The sequence below is a fragment of the Diabrotica virgifera genome, chromosome 5 (genome assembly GCF_917563875.1).
Source record: "Diabrotica virgifera virgifera chromosome 5, PGI_DIABVI_V3a".
NCBI lineage: Eukaryota > Metazoa > Arthropoda > Insecta > Coleoptera > Chrysomelidae > Diabrotica > Diabrotica virgifera.
Window position 1 is genome coordinate 34206414 of NC_065447.1, and position 16333 is coordinate 34222746.

The 16333-nt window shown below is 31.6% G+C and overlaps 1 long non-coding RNA gene across 1 annotated transcript; it reads right to left on the bottom strand.

Annotated features, from left to right (window-relative positions):
- Positions 1–9164: 9164 nt before the first annotated feature.
- LOC126885665 (uncharacterized) lies at positions 9165–9723 on the bottom strand. The gene is made up of 2 exons (XR_007698427.1): positions 9440–9723; positions 9165–9381 (listed from the first exon to the last, which is right to left on the bottom strand). It is a non-coding gene; the product is annotated as an uncharacterized LOC126885665 (long non-coding RNA).
- Positions 9724–16333: the final 6610 nt, after the last annotated feature.

Genomic DNA, 16333 nt, shown 5'->3' on the forward strand with positions numbered 1-16333 from the left:
TAAAATGATTTCTCGAACACGTTGCCTAGCTCTTAGACCATGCAAGGGTGCACGTTTCAACTACATAGAGAAGAGTCGACCAGACGTAGTATTTTGATTAACGTAGTCGAATTTCGAGTTTTATTCAAGGATCACATAGCATTCTTTTGATTTTTTAGAAAGATTTTCTGGCCTGTTCTATTCTCAATCTTATTTCTAGATCAGGATTTAGGCTGGTATTGATACATCATCCCAGGTACTTAAATGTATGGACCTCTTGTAAAATGTGTCCGATTTATGTGAGGTAAATTCTGTTTTGTCTTATTTTGTTTTGTTATTAAAAATGATTAAATTTTTATTTATTTAATTTTTAGGTTTTTAGTTAGGAGAAATTTTTTGGTATTACTATGTAATTACAAACACAACATTTAGTTGATCTCATGTCCACTCGGTATTTAAAATTAACCAAACTTTTTATATGAGACTTGTCTGTTTATTAAGTCACTGCTGGAACATATGGTTAATGAGTGTAATATTTACACTTGTCCGGGTCACTCATTTTACATCGGAACACATTACAATGTCTCTCGGGACATCAAAACACATCTGACTATTTCTTTTCACTCCAGTCGCACCAAAATAAACAATTAGTCTTTTTAAAAGTCGACAGACATGCAAGGCGAAATGATTCGTCGGTTTGTGTTTCAGAATAAACAAAAAATGTAATTCTAAAAAAATATGTTGGTCTCAAGATGTGAGCAATTATGTTAATGAAAATTAATGGTATAAAGAGCTTCTATAAGCTGGCTTGAACGTTTTTTTGTGCTGTTTTAAGTGTAGATTAAGCTAGTGCATTATGTGTCAGCAGTACAGTTCTAAAATGTGTACCTAATAATAAACTATAAGTGAATGATAAGCAATAATCATCATACACACATAATCGTTCCTCTTCCACCATAATTAGGTGTCGAATGAGGTGTGTCTGGCTTTTTTTGATTTTTTCCTATCCCTTTCTGTTCTTCACCATTTGTGTTGCTTCTTGCCAAAATTTACCCTTATATCTCTGCTATGTCGCTGTACTTCGTCATGTATTGTACCCTCGGAGATCGGTGGGAAAATTTACACCCAAAATAACAAAATTCAGTTTGACAACACTGTGTGAATGTTGATAGTAACATATCCCTTTTAAGATTAACAGAACTGTAATTTAGTCCAGACAAATTAATAAATTGTTTTGCCAACAAAAATGAGATTTTTCAACCAAATAATGTTTCTAATATTAGGTCTGGATCCCGCGTATGAAAAAAAAGTTGATTAATAGCAAGCTGAAAATTTGTTAATCGCTTAAGGGTGTCTAGTCGGACAAACTTTGATATATGGGAACACTGGAACAGGGGAAGTTTTAATTGTGGAACAGTTTAAAAATTTGGAACGGTCAGACCACGAAAACGGCACATGTATTTTGTCCGACAGAACAGACTTAAACTCTCCGAACAGAGATTAAACTCTCATGCAAAAATCAGACTGGTATTTATCACCAAATGGGCGTTTTAATGAGTGGAACATGTAGAATATGTCAAATGACAGGAATTATGACAGGTGATAAATAGCAGTCTGATTTTTGCATGAGAGTTTAATCTGTGTTCGGGGAGTTTAAGTCTGTTCTGTCGGACAAAATAAATGTGCCGTTTTCGTGGTGTAACCGTTCCAAATTTTTAACCTGTTCCACAATTAAAACTGCCCCTGTTCCAGTGTTCCCATATATCAAAGTTTATCCGACTAGACACCCTTAAGCTATTAACAAATTTTCAGCTTGCTATTAATCAACTTTTTTCCATACACGGGATCCAGACCTATATGATGTGCAAAATAATTTTGAATTGGGTTCTGCTAATGAGCTTGCTTTTTTTGTCATTAAAGTAGAAAAAACTTCAACGTTAGGACACATCTTCATCATCATTGCTTCTACAAACCCTGGTGAGTCTTGGCCTGTTCTAGAATCAGTTTCCATTCCTTCCTATTCTTCGCCTTGATTTTCCAATATCGTACCTACTCTTAATACACGTCAGTCGTCTTCCACCTGGTCCTTAAATGGTGTTCTAGACCTGCCTCTACTCCTCACTCCATTCGATCTATCGGACACATTCAACGTAAATTCACTAAATTCAAAGGATCTATAAGTGCTACTTCCTGAGAGCAATGAGAAATCAAAATCAGAAAAAACAAAGCAGGATACTGTTAATTGGTATATCCCCGTGAAAAGAATTGAGGCTGAAAGGGAATAAGGCAAAGGTCAAATTGATAAGGACCAAAAGTATGATAGTCTTATTGTCCTGATCAACATTTAACTCATAAAAACTGCTACAAAAATATACTTAAATCATGTAAAAATGTTTTTCGTGTTTGATGTATCCTGCTAATGATTTACGTAAGTAGTGTATTATGTTATTCACTGAGCGGTTTAATCATTTCATTACTAATATTATCGGGACTAGCAATTTTCCAATTTTAAGTAGTCAATGGTATACATATTAACTATTTAAAATTCTACTTCTTCATTAGATATTATTTATGTTATTACGACATTACCATAACTTTAAACATTTTTAAAATTTTAATTTTTACCATTAGACTGAAATAGGACCAAATTATAATGAATGTTATTCACTGAGCGATTTGATTATTTTATCTCTAATATTATCGAAACTAGCAATTTTTCAATTTTGGAAAATAGTATAATTAATTACCTATTTAAAAAATTTTAGTTCTTCATTAGATATTATCTCTAAACGTTAATTTAAAATTTGTCAACATTTCCTGAATTTTAACTTTTACCATCAGACAGAAATGGGACCAAAGTAAAAAAGTTTCAGAAATAGAAAAAACTCTACCAAGAATAAAAAACGGTAAAGCATCTGGAGCAATAAAAGTGATAAATTTTATTGTTCTCATGAGAATCATAAAAAATGGCAAAAATATACCAACGTTTAGGTATTTAGTTTTATGGAAATTGACTTTACTAATAGACCAGGGCGCATCTGTAAAAATATTAGTACATTTGGACGTTGAGAGGTGACTCAAATTTTTTTGCAGAAATTGCTTGAAAATAACTCAAATAATAATATTTAAGTTATCCTCCCTCTCAAAAAGGTCCGGAACATTGTTTAAATAATCCAAATGTCAAAAAATGAAGGAAAAATTCGATAAATTTCTTGGTTTTTTGATTATAATTTTAAAAGTATTCATTTCCAACAAAAGTTGTACTGACATAAAAGTTGTATAATTATATTTCCTATAATATAGAATTGGTTAAAAATTTAAAAAATAGTCAGCCTTGTTGCAAAATAGCAATAATTTCGAAAAAACCATACAAAAACAAGTATTAGCATTTTAAGTTTTTCAACCATTTACGCTATACTTAGGACCTTCATATTTCACCCAAAAAAACTATATAATACTGTAAAACAATACTTTAAATTTCATTAAGATGGGTTTAATAGATTTTGCAAAATAAATTTTGCAATCCAGCTTTCGCAAAAATAATTCATTTTTTCAAAATGTTACAGGACTGAAAATAAAGCAGATAGCAAGTTGAAATTTTTTTTGCTTATAGAAGTGTACTGTACCTTTCATTTGCAATTTGCAATATTAAAATCGATTAACTATCACGGCGCCAGGAATTTTTTTTAATAAACATTAAATTATTGGTGCTACACGCAGGACAGCGGATAGTTTGCTCTGATTGGGCATTCCAATGACCTTTGATAATGATTGATACATTTTAATTTTTATTACATTTCGATATAAATAAATAAATTTGTTTATTGCAAAATAAAAACACATACTCTATCCTTTGAAATAGCACTTTTTTTAGCAAAAATTTTCTTTGTTCATATATTTTAACTTAGAGAATAAAAGTTTATTATTTTTAGACATATACATAATTGTTTAAACAGAATTTCACAAAGAATAATAAAATTAGTTTGTTTTTTGTGGAATTAAAATATTAAAATACAACAAAATATAGAGTAAGAAAATAATATATTGGATAAAGATTGGAAGAAATTTTGGTGAAAATCAACTTGTGTGAATCGAACACCGCTGTCCTGCGCGTAGCACCAAAAATTAATGTTTATTAAAAAATTTCCTGACGCCGTTGTATGTAATCTATTTTAATTTTGCAAATTGAAAATGAACGGTACGGTACATTTCTGTAAGCAAAAAAAAATTCAACTGGCTATCTGCTTTATTTTCAGTCCTGCAACATTTAAAAATAATGATTTTTTTTTGCGAAAGCTGGATTTCAAAATTTATTTTGCAAAATCTATTAAACCGATCTTAATGAAATTTGCAGTCTTGTTTTAATATATCATAAAGATTTTTTGAGTAAAATGTGAAGGTCCGAAGTGTAGCATAAATGGTTGAAAAAATGTAAAATGCAAATACTTGTTTTTGTATGGTTTTTTTCGCAATTATTGCTATTTTGCAACAAGGGTGACAATTCTTAAAATTTTTAACCAATTTTATATTGTAGGAAATTTAATTACTCAACTTTTATGTCAGCACAACTTTTTTCAAAAATGAATAGTTTTAAAGTTATAATCAAAAAACCAATAAAAAAATCGAATTTTTCCTTCATATTTTGACATTTGGATTATTTAAACAATGTTCCGGACCACTTTGAGTGGGAGGATAACTCAAATATTATTATTTGATTTATTTTCAATCAATTTCTGCAAAAAAATTTGAGTAACCTCTCAACGTCCATCTCAAAACAGAATCGGCCTGGACTATAAGTAAAGTTTACTTGCGGCAAATGCAAAAATTGCATACAAAAGCCGCACTCTTTACGTTTGAACTCCTACTAGTTTGAGTTGACTATTCTATGAGACTATGAACTATGAGTGCTTTTTTGATGCTTGTGCATCTTTTTATTTTGACTGTTATCAACTTATCACGATTGTGATTATACCCAGTAACCCTGTAACATTTTATTTCTAAAATTTGGTATTTGTGTTTGTTATAGTCCCGCTTCTTGAGATTTTCAAATTAGTTTATTTTCAAATTTATTTTTTTTTAATTTTAGGTGTTTCAAGTAATAAGTTACATTCGTGTTGATTATTTTTAAAATGTCACAACCCTTGAAGTATGTTTCAGAATTGTACTTGGAAAAACTAGATAGAGCCAAAGTCAAGGTAGTGATAGAGAGAGCCAACCAGGATATAGAAAATATGATAATTACCTGGATGCAGCACCATAAAACATCACACTGGAGGGATGACTTGAAATATGTTCTTATGAAAAACCTATGAAAAAACTTACTAACCTATGAAAACTAAAAAACAGTGCATTGCACAGTAAAATAAAAAGATCTCCCTACGAGGCAATGTTTGGTTGCGCCCCCAGGCATGGTTTATGCGTGGAGGCATTGAAACATACATTTATATCAACATTGGAATCTGAGGAAGATCTCCAAAATATCATTAATCAAAGGCAGGACCAAAAAGACACTGAAAATGAAAACAATAATGAAGATTAAAACGTTGAAAATAGTAAAAATACATTCATCACAACTGATAATACAGAGTGGGCAAAAGAAAACAGTTCACCTCGATATTTGGCAGTATTTATTAGATTTTAAACAAATGAAGAAACAGGTCGATTTTTGATCTAAGGGGGACACATTTTTACGGTACAAACATCTGTTATTTGTCAACCCCCTCCCTTCAATTTCCCCCACCAATTATTTGTAAATAGGGAATAGGGGTCATATGCTACCTCATTTGAAAGGTTATTCAATTCTCTATTCAGTAATATTAACATTGACATACTTATTTATACAGGGTGTCCAAGAAAAATTATTTTGAATGAAATTAATTGACACAAAAAGAAGAATGTATGCAATTTATTTAACACAAAATACATTCTACTACTGACAGAAAACAGAGAAAAATGTTTATTTGACAAATAAATATTGTTTTTCGCTTAAACTCAATATGCAACCTACCAAGAGGCAGATGGGTGGCAGCTTGAACATTGAAATTAAGCGAAAAACAATGTTTATTTATCAAAAAAACATTTTTTTCTGTTTTGTGACAGCAGTAGAATGTATTTTGAATTAAATAAATTACATACATTCTTCTTTTTGTGTCAATTAATTTAATTAAAATATTTTTTCTTGGACACCCTGTATAAATAATTATGTTAATGTTTATATTACAACCTCGACACCGTAAGGTACAAGAGGACGGCTTAAGTAAGTAAGTAAGTAAGTTTATATTACTGAATAGAGAATTGAATAACCTATTCCCTATTGAAAAATAAGGGTGGGGGAAGTGGAAAGGGGTGATTGACAAATGACAAATGTATGTACCGTAAACATGTGTCCCCCTTAAATCAAAAATCGACCTGTTTCGTCATTTCCTTAAAATCTAATAAATACTGCCAAATATCGACGTGGATTGTTTTATTTGGTCCACTCTGTATAACAAGTAATGAAATAGATATTTCAATGGTCTGTGAAAATTCACCAGGTAATCAAATTGGCGTCGAAGAAGATAGCTACCAACTAATAGATTTCGACAAATTAAGTCTTACTAAATGGCATTGGGAAAAGTAGGTATACTTTTCCTATTTTATATTTAAAATCAACTTTTACTAGAACCAGCCTACTAAAACCCAATTTCTCTTCTATTTCAATTATTATACTACACTCTGTTATACATTTTATTATACTTACCTACAAAATTCTAAGAGTAACTTTATAAAGAAATGAATACAAGAAGTGTTACTCAAACACCGATAAGCACAAAAGGGAATATAATAAATAAATCAACTGTAATAAAACTCAATTTAAAAGATTACTATAATTCTCAACATTTATGCAAAAGCACAACCGGATTTCAAGAAATGGCTAATAAAATAAAAGTTATGCTAATATTTATTTATTGAATTATAACCTTTTTCCTGAAGGCAATCATCTTTGCAAAATGTATTTGCGTCAGGTAAAGTTTTAAAGTGCTAAAAGACGCCCAATACTATAACTTTATAACTTATACATTAAATTCTAATGTAAATTATATTGCTTTGTTTACCTGCATAATACCATAAACAGAACCGACTAGTCTATTTGTGTGTAGTTTACTTGTCGATAACAAATAAATCAGTAAGTAAATTGAACCACAAAAATAATTAAATTTATTTAAATATATGAATTTTTGTCATTAGCATATATTAGAAAATATATACGATTATTTAAATAATACTGCTATAATAACAATGCTAACGAACTAACAAGAACTAACGAACTAACACGATGAAAGCAGAGCCTATTTTACTTCAAATCAGGCGCGAGGCACTACATAATTTTCGGGCCCTTAACAAAAATTTAATAGTAATAATAATAATAATTTTTTGGTAGGGGAGCCCAAGCGGGGATTTTTGCAGTTACTCGAGCGCGTCAGATTATCATATAAGGAGAAACCTGGTACCCTGCAGATGTATTACCTCTACTCTCTACCATATATTGGCTCTTAACACAGGGGAGTTCGTTAAGGGGGTCCCGAAAAAAAAAATCTATCCTTAAAAGAACTCGAAATTGTCAGATTAAGACATGGTAAGTTAAGTACATACCTGCAAAAGTGTGTATATTTCAAAAATCTGACGATTTGGGCCGGGCGTAAGGAAATGGGTGAGTCCCAAAGTTCCACAAGAAAAAAGTGAATATTTCGCGAAATGCATGACAGATCGAAAAACTAAAAAATATGTGCTCAATATTTTTTAAAAATGTATCGAATGATACCAAACACGACTTCCCACGGAGAGGGGGGGGGGGTAAATGTAATATTTTAAATACGAATCCCCTGATATTTCGCGAAATAAACATCAAACATCAGATCGAAAAACTGTAAAATACACTTATTTATTATTTTTGAAAAATCTATCGAATGGCACCAAACACGACCCCCACGGAGGTCGGGTGGGGGGTTACTTTAAAATCTTAAATAGGAGCCTCCATTTTTTATTGCAGATTTTGATTCCTTACGTAAAAATAAGTAATTTTTATTTCGAAACATTTTTTCGAATTATGGATAGATGGCGTTATAATCGGAAAAAACAATTGTTGGAAAATGAAATTAAAATATGGCAAGCGCCCACTAAAATGGAAAACTTTACTTAACTTTTTTTGGTTTTAGGACCTACTCTTCACAACCCAATAGGTTCCCATAACGCTCGAGTGACTGCACATTTAGCATACTTTGCTCCCCTACCATAATTATTTAATAGAAATATAGTTGCAACAGAAATTTAAATTTTTATTAACAATACATAAAATTTATATTTAAATAATTAAAAATTGTTTAATTGTTTAAAGTGCAAAAACTGCCGTGGAATTTTTCTACTATGTACATGTACAGTATATTACTATAAAGTCTTTACGTACTTAAGTATATTTTAAACCAGCTTAAACTAGCAGAAAATATAATTGGACGGTATCAGACGGGCTGCAGACGGGGAAGCTCGACAATGGATCAAATATTTACAGTCAAGCAGGTCTTGAGCAAATCATGGGAATACGGCATTAATAGTAGTGTTCGCGCAGTACAAATCGAGCATACCCAGAGTAAGTTCGGGATTAGTTTCCAATGCGCAGGCGTCAACGTAAACTTATCCTGGACATGCTCAGGATTTTTCGCTCCGCGAACAATTTTACATACATTAAGGTTAGAGAAGGAAGCCTTTTGTTGTCTCTTTCTTATTTCGAAATAAATGTCAAATAAAATGCAAATGCAACAAATTTGTATGTCAACAAAGAGAAAAAGAAAAGAGAATAAAGGCAACAGGCAAAGGATTAACTTTCTATTCAATAATTCAATGCCTTTCTTAGAAGGTAGAAATTTGATTAGAGTCTTTCTTTATTATTTCCACAATATAATGTGGTTATTTCCACTCTGAAATCCAGCTTACATTTTTGGAGAGAGTAAAAGATTAGGTGTTTTCGTGGAGCACATCCTGAATGTATTCTGAACTTAACCCGGATACAAATATATGCGCAAGCGTGTCTCCGAATATATTCTGAATTTGTTTCTGCACGAACAATTTCCGGATGTTTTTTGGGTTGCCTATGCCAATTGCCTAACCTTATTCTTTTATCTTTATCTACGCTAGGACAAACAACACTCCAAAACAGGAAAAGTAATTTTACATAATATTGTGGAAATGAGATCTTTCATACTTATTTGCCAAATCTACAGCTAAGTCTCTACTTAATCTAAAATTCTGTATAAATTGTTGGTTATTAAATTGTTGCACAGTTTCCTCAAAAAAATTTGCATTTTTTGGAACATTTAAAAGTCCTACAATCGCTTCCAAATCTTCATCACTTGAACTGAGGTTCATCATCTAAAAAGTTTTTAAAAATAAGAAACTGAAATACATAATACAATTTAAAAAACCTTACCTTTTACAACATTTGTATGATAACACAACAATTCAAAATTTTAAACTTGTTAGGTTAGAAATACAATCTCGAATCTCTTAACAAAATAAATAAATTCGTCAAATCAACTTCTGCACATGTGCGGACAATAAATCCTCTCTTTAATCCCAGAACTTGTTGAACGCATTCCGAATACGTTCAGGACAAGTTGTTGCGCTCCGCGAACAGAGAACTTTTTATTCAGAGGAGGATTTTTCAACACCGCGAACAGCCAGAATTCTAATGCGCAAGCGTTCTTCCTCTGAACACGTTCAGGACGTGCTCCACGAAAACACCTATTGTTGATATTTAGATATAAAAATTACCTTTAACTTCCTGGGGGTTGAACATTATCTGAAGGAAGGAATAATTTAAGTAAAACAATCATTTCCAATTTTGATATCTATGTATTGAATTTAATGGGTTGTGGTTTATTACACCACAAAAATAATGAAATATAACAAGACACAAGAAATAGTTTCAGAATAAGTTTGATGTATTGTTTATGTTTCATTATATTCAATAAGAGACTAATTTAACTCATAAATTAAACTGAAAAATAAACCACAAGAATATGTAGGTACTCATAAGCTCATTTAGAAAGAAGAAATTAAGTAAAAACAGAGTACAATTTATTGTAATACATACTACCGTAATAGATAATTATCGAATATCGAATGAAAATAATACTAGAAAAGGTACCTACTTATTTATAAACATACGAAATGGAAAACATTGACAAAAACAACTAAAAAAGCTTTAATATAAAAAATATTAAAATTTGTTTGAAGAATATTTAAATGATACAACACTTTACATAATTTCAAAACCTTAAAAACCAGATTCTACATATATACAAGCTGTTCAAAACAATATTTTAGGTTAAGAATTGGAAGGAGTAAGAACAGAATGTCAAGAAATTCTTCCCAAATATTTTGTGCGCCTGTGCGAACTTAAAATCCGAAACAAAATCCTCGAACGTCGAGAGCGTATCCCGGACACGTTCAGGATCTTTTTTCTGTACTGCGCGAACACCGAATTAAAAATCCGGACAATCCGGAGGGTGTTCAGAGGGAAAGATTTGGACTCCGCGAACGCCCAATTTTGTAATGCGCAGGCGTTCTCCCTCTTGGTATACCCAGGACGTACTGCGCGATCAAAACTAATGTTAACAATATGTTTGTAGACTTTAAACAGGCATACGATTCAATCAAAAGGAACAGACTACAACAGACTATAACAGATATAAACAGATTATTTCAGAAAGGGACTCGAGTCATGTTAACTAACTTTCGAGATTTATTGCCAAAAATCTGTCTGGGTATGAAATCCTTTTCTGTAGTAAACGAAAAGTACGCCATACGGTTGCTCTATTATTATAATATAATGAATCGGGTCCCTTTCTACCGTAAACGATATGTGTACCATCATAGCGAATGAATTCAGTCTTAACAAAAAATAACAAAAGACTGACTCAGGTCCCTTTCTGAAATAAGCTCTTCATATATTGGCTGAATTGGCAATACCACACAAGCTAATTAGAGTCATTAAAGCCACAATGTATGAAACTCAGGCATGTGTATGAGTACAAAACCACCGGACAGACTTTTTCAAAATCTCGCAGCAATTGAAGCAAGGAGATGGGCTGGCCCCAACATTGTTTAACCTGGAGTATGCGGTTAGGCAAATGCAAACTGGACGGGGAAACCTCCTGACCAACAGAACTGTTTAACTGAAGGTTGCCAGGTCAAAAAACTAAAAATCACCAGACAGTCGCTTAAAAAGTTGTCAGATTTTGCTAAAAATCACCAGATTGTTATGAGTATGCGCAGTAACGAAAAATGTGTTACTGCGCATGATTATAGGTTATTGCGCATGCGCATACGCGTAACAATTCGAGAACGGTAATGTGAAGGGTTGGTTTATGGTTTATTAAGGCCCCGTCTCACCATCAAATAATTGACAGTTATTTGATCAAACTTGACAGTCAAACTTGACTAGTGACACAAACTATACCTACTAACTGTCACTTTGTGTCACTAACTGTCAAGTTTGATCAAATAACTGTCAATTATTTGATGGTGAGACGGGGCCTTTACTTACTGAAACTCCCGATAATGTAGATTATTTACTATTTAAAACTAAACTTTTTCTGTCATAAACTTGGCCTGGCAGACCACCTTGTTTCCACCAAACTTTTTGTTAAAACACCTAGTAACTTTTGCTCATGCTACCAAATTTGTAATATAAATAAAAACTGAAAAAATAGTTAGTAATACACCTACCCACCTTTGAGATTTTAAAGATGATCAAACCAACACAATACATGACAAAACTATAAAAACAGTACCTAATCACTTACAACTCTACAGCCGACACAAGAAAGATACAACTGATAAATTGAACGCTGTGTCTAGGTACACGCTAACGTGTACGCAAATAAAAAAGTTAGGTACACGCTTAAACGTCATCAAGTCAGTGACGTTATTATTTAGCGTGTACTATGACTGGGTTTTTTGGTACACGCTAATTTGAGCCGCGTGTATGCTGTGGTATTAAGTATCTGTAAGTATCGCGAGTGTCAGAGTGTGGTTAGAATTTGTCTAATCGCGTTATGTTTACACTTTAATATTGATTTGTAAAGAGTTTCCTTATTTTTTACTTGTTTAGTGTTTTTTTTTAATTAACTATATGGAGTGTGGACAATTATTTAGTTCTTTTAATGAGTTTAACAACATTCTAAAACAGTATGAAAAAGATAAGAGACAAAAATTCGTGATTAACGGTAGCAGAAGTAATAAGATAAAATATACGGGGCGATTGATTAGTGTGATAAAGCTCAGTAGATCCGCAAGTAATAGATAGCAATAAAAGTTAGTATCAAAAATTTTAGCAAATTTTGAGCTTCATATTACAAAATTACTAAAATTAGTTAGAATGTTACAGGGCGTTCGATAATATACTCTCGGACCAAACTTATGTTTTTTAAATGGAACACCCTATATTTTATTTTATGTTCGAAATCTTCTTAACTTCCATATCACAAAAATATAAAGGTTTATTATGTTATACAGGATATTTACAAAGTTATAACCAATTTTCTATGAAAATCGTAACAAGTTCAACTCCCTGTATAAATAAAAATAAACACCAAATAAACTGGTATAATTAACTTACGTATAAAAATTATTTTAGCAGTATTTTGTATATATCATGTTAACTAATATTTATTTTGCTAACCTGAATATATACTTTTATATGCATATTGTTTTATTACAATTAAGTTTCAAACATCTGAATAGTTTTGCTTCCCTTCCCCTTCCCTTAATAAAAATATTTTCTATCAAACAAACAACAAACACTAAAAATATCAAAATAGCGTGTATTCTCCTTTTCATGAACATTTTTCAGTGCGTCACAAATTATAGAAAAAAAGGTAAGTCCGTGATAATACACATTTATGACATTTATTCTAACGTGACATTTTAGTTAAATCTGACAGTTGTCAAATTTTATTTTCAATTTGGAATAAAACCAAATCAATTGTGTCTATTGCATTTATAAAATGGTATTTTCTTTCATTTGTATAGTCTTATAAATTGTACAGATTATATTGATAATATTATTATTTTATTTAATAAATAATTCTTTTTTGATTATGGCGCCATCTATCGACAACTAGAATAATCACCGAACTAGAATAATTACCGAAGTATTCCCAGACGTGCCTTTTTTTCTGTCACATACAATTTAATGCGTTAGAGAGAAGTCGAAAAACTGTGACGCACTGAAAGATGATCATGAGAAAAAGAATACCAAAATATAAAGTCACCGCGCACGCTAAATAATGACGTCACTGGCTTGATGAAGTTTAATTCGCGTGTACCTAACTTTTTTATTTGCGTACACGTTAGCGTGTACCTAGACACAGCGTAAATTGAAATGTTGATATTAACTGAAAGGTTTGTTTATAAAACCAAAACATAAATAATTATTGGAAGTGCATGAAACGTGCAAGAATAGCGTAAACTTCGGGAAATCCCCGGTTGAACACCACAGAGGTGGATCATTTTATATTACAAATTATACTTTTTGTATGATATGAATATTAGGCAATTCTTAATAACGAATAACAAACTCATATATAGTATAATCGTACTTTTTAAATTTTAAAATAAATTTATATGTAGATAAGGTCAAAAAATCACCAGATATTAAGCTTTTTAAAAAAGTTTTCACCATATCACCAAATGGGTTACAAAATCACCAAATCTGGTGAATTTTCACCAGACCTGGCAACCTTAGTTTAACTAGCTGCTTATGCCGATGATATTAAAATTATGAGTAGAACACGAACAGGAGCACAGGAAACATGCACAAAACACGCAAAGTTAAAAACGCAAACGAAACGGCTAGGTCTGGAAACTAACACAGAAAAAAAACAAAAATAATGATACAGAAGAGACGAAATATAGTCCCACAAAACTTTATACCTATATGAAGATGACATTGAAACGGTTTGAAAGTTTACATACCTGGGAGTAGAAATATATGCCGAAAGATCAGATAATGGAGAAATACGGAAAAGAATAACGCAGGAAAACAGAGCTTATTTTTCCCCCTCCAATATATTTCGGTCTAAAAGTGTCTACCGAAATACAAAGATGAGAATCTATAAAATCTTAACTCGACCAATAGCATGCTATGGCAGTGAAGTATGGGTCCTGAAAGAAACATCCAAAAACAAACTCGACACATTCGAAAGGAAAGTACTGAGGAGAATACTATAGGACCTGTGAGGGAAAACGGAATCTTCACAATTCGATACAACGAGCTTTATTAACTTTATAAGGAAACACTCCTGTCAGACTTCATTAGAATACAAAGACTGCAATGGGCCGGACATGTGATAAGAATGGGAGAGGATAGGCTACCAAAAAGAGCAATGAACGCTAGGATGCTGTTCTCTTAATTTTTGCTGTTTTCGTGTTTCACTGCCACTTAAATGATTGTAACATTTGTAACTCATGATAATAACGAAACGATTACTTAGTTAAGAAAAATAAGTGTTTAAAGAAATTTAATAAAACGACTAATGATTAATGAATAGATTAGTTGAACTGTGGTTGAACTAACTAAAAAGCACAGCACTGAAAACTAATATTACATACTACAAGCAAGCAATACCTTATCTTTTCATAAAACGACATCAAACTAAATAAATATTAAATTTAAAAGTGCATTCTGAATTTCTGAATAAATGACAAAATACGTGACGATACTTCCTGTTAATCCTACCTCTTCTTTCGGAGTGGTGTAGGTATAAATTTTGCTTATTGTTATTAGTGCCGACAAGGCAATCTATACCTACTCTTATTGCAGTTTTATGATAGGAATGGTTTATGGTTTTGCGAATAAATAACCTATTTGTTATCATTTACCATTTCCTGTTCGTAAAATGAAATAATTTTGAAAATTTATTTTGTTCTTTCAATAAAAATTTTCTTTTAGTGATCTATTTGGGCCCCATTAAGATGCGGGCCCTAGACAGGGGCCTCATGGGCCTAGTGGTAAAATAGGCATTTTCGGTAAAATGAGAAACAAAGTTACATATTTATTGGTTTTTCCTTTTGCGTCCAATCTTGTGACGTGTTTTTAAGATGATTCTCATCTTTATTTCCCCTTGGCCATTCACATGTTGATAGTACTCTTTCTAAGCTAACAGATTGCACAAAAATCGCAAAATGACCAAAAATTGACATTCATCGTTTTTCCCTCTGACCCTTCAAATACAATCTATTGAAGATGCCAATTGATTTTAAAATTTTGTCAAATTCTCAGTTTTTGGCATTCACAATTTTGTTATAGTAGATACACTGTTTAAACTTCCAAAGAAAAGATTATATTATAATACCTACCTACATGGAAGTCACCAGCAGATCACGAAGAGAGATTGTAAGAAACCAAATATACTATGTATATGTATTAGTTAGACAAAGATACTGGAACGCCAACATAAAAACAAAGATAATCAGATTACAAAAAAGTGGATAAACAAATAAAATACAAAATTAAGCAAGCGGGAAGAAGAATAGTTAAAAGAACTATTTTCAATAGGAAATAAGCCACAATTTTACCAAAAAAATGATTTTATTAACGTTTCTACGCCCAAGTCGGGTGTCGTTGTCAAAATACAAAATAATAATAATACAAAATTAGACATAATTAGCTCAGTGGAAAAAATATCCCAGTGTTTACCAACTCATCAGTATTATTTTGTATTTTGAGAACGACACCCGACTTGGCCGTCGAAACGTTAATAAAATCATTTTTTGGTAAAATTGTGGCTTATTTCTCATTAAAAATAGTTGATTATAAAAATGCCACAAGGAAATAGCTTCAGAACAACAGTTAAAAGATCAATTAGCAAAAATATAAAAATACGAGAAAAGAGAAAAGTTGTAACATATGCACACAAAAGAAATTAAAGAATAAACAACAACAATACAAAAAGAAAACCGATGGATATAAATGTGAAAATTAGAGAAATAGACAGAATACATCAACGAGTTGTGCAATAACAATATAACAGAACAGATTGAAACTAGAAGATGGTGTAATTTTAAAGATATTAATAGAGGAAATTAAAATGGCATTATGAAACAGCAAAATAGCAGAGCAGTAGGTCCACACCAAATCCCAGTGGAAAGCTTAAAATGGAAAATGCATCAATGATGAAACATTAGACATTATAGTAGACTTGCTTATTACAATATACAAAACACAACGTACATCGAAACAATGGTTATTCTCCACCTTTTGCGCTATTCTTATAAATATATGTAGACGCTAAAGACAGCAGCTGTTTCTCCAAGA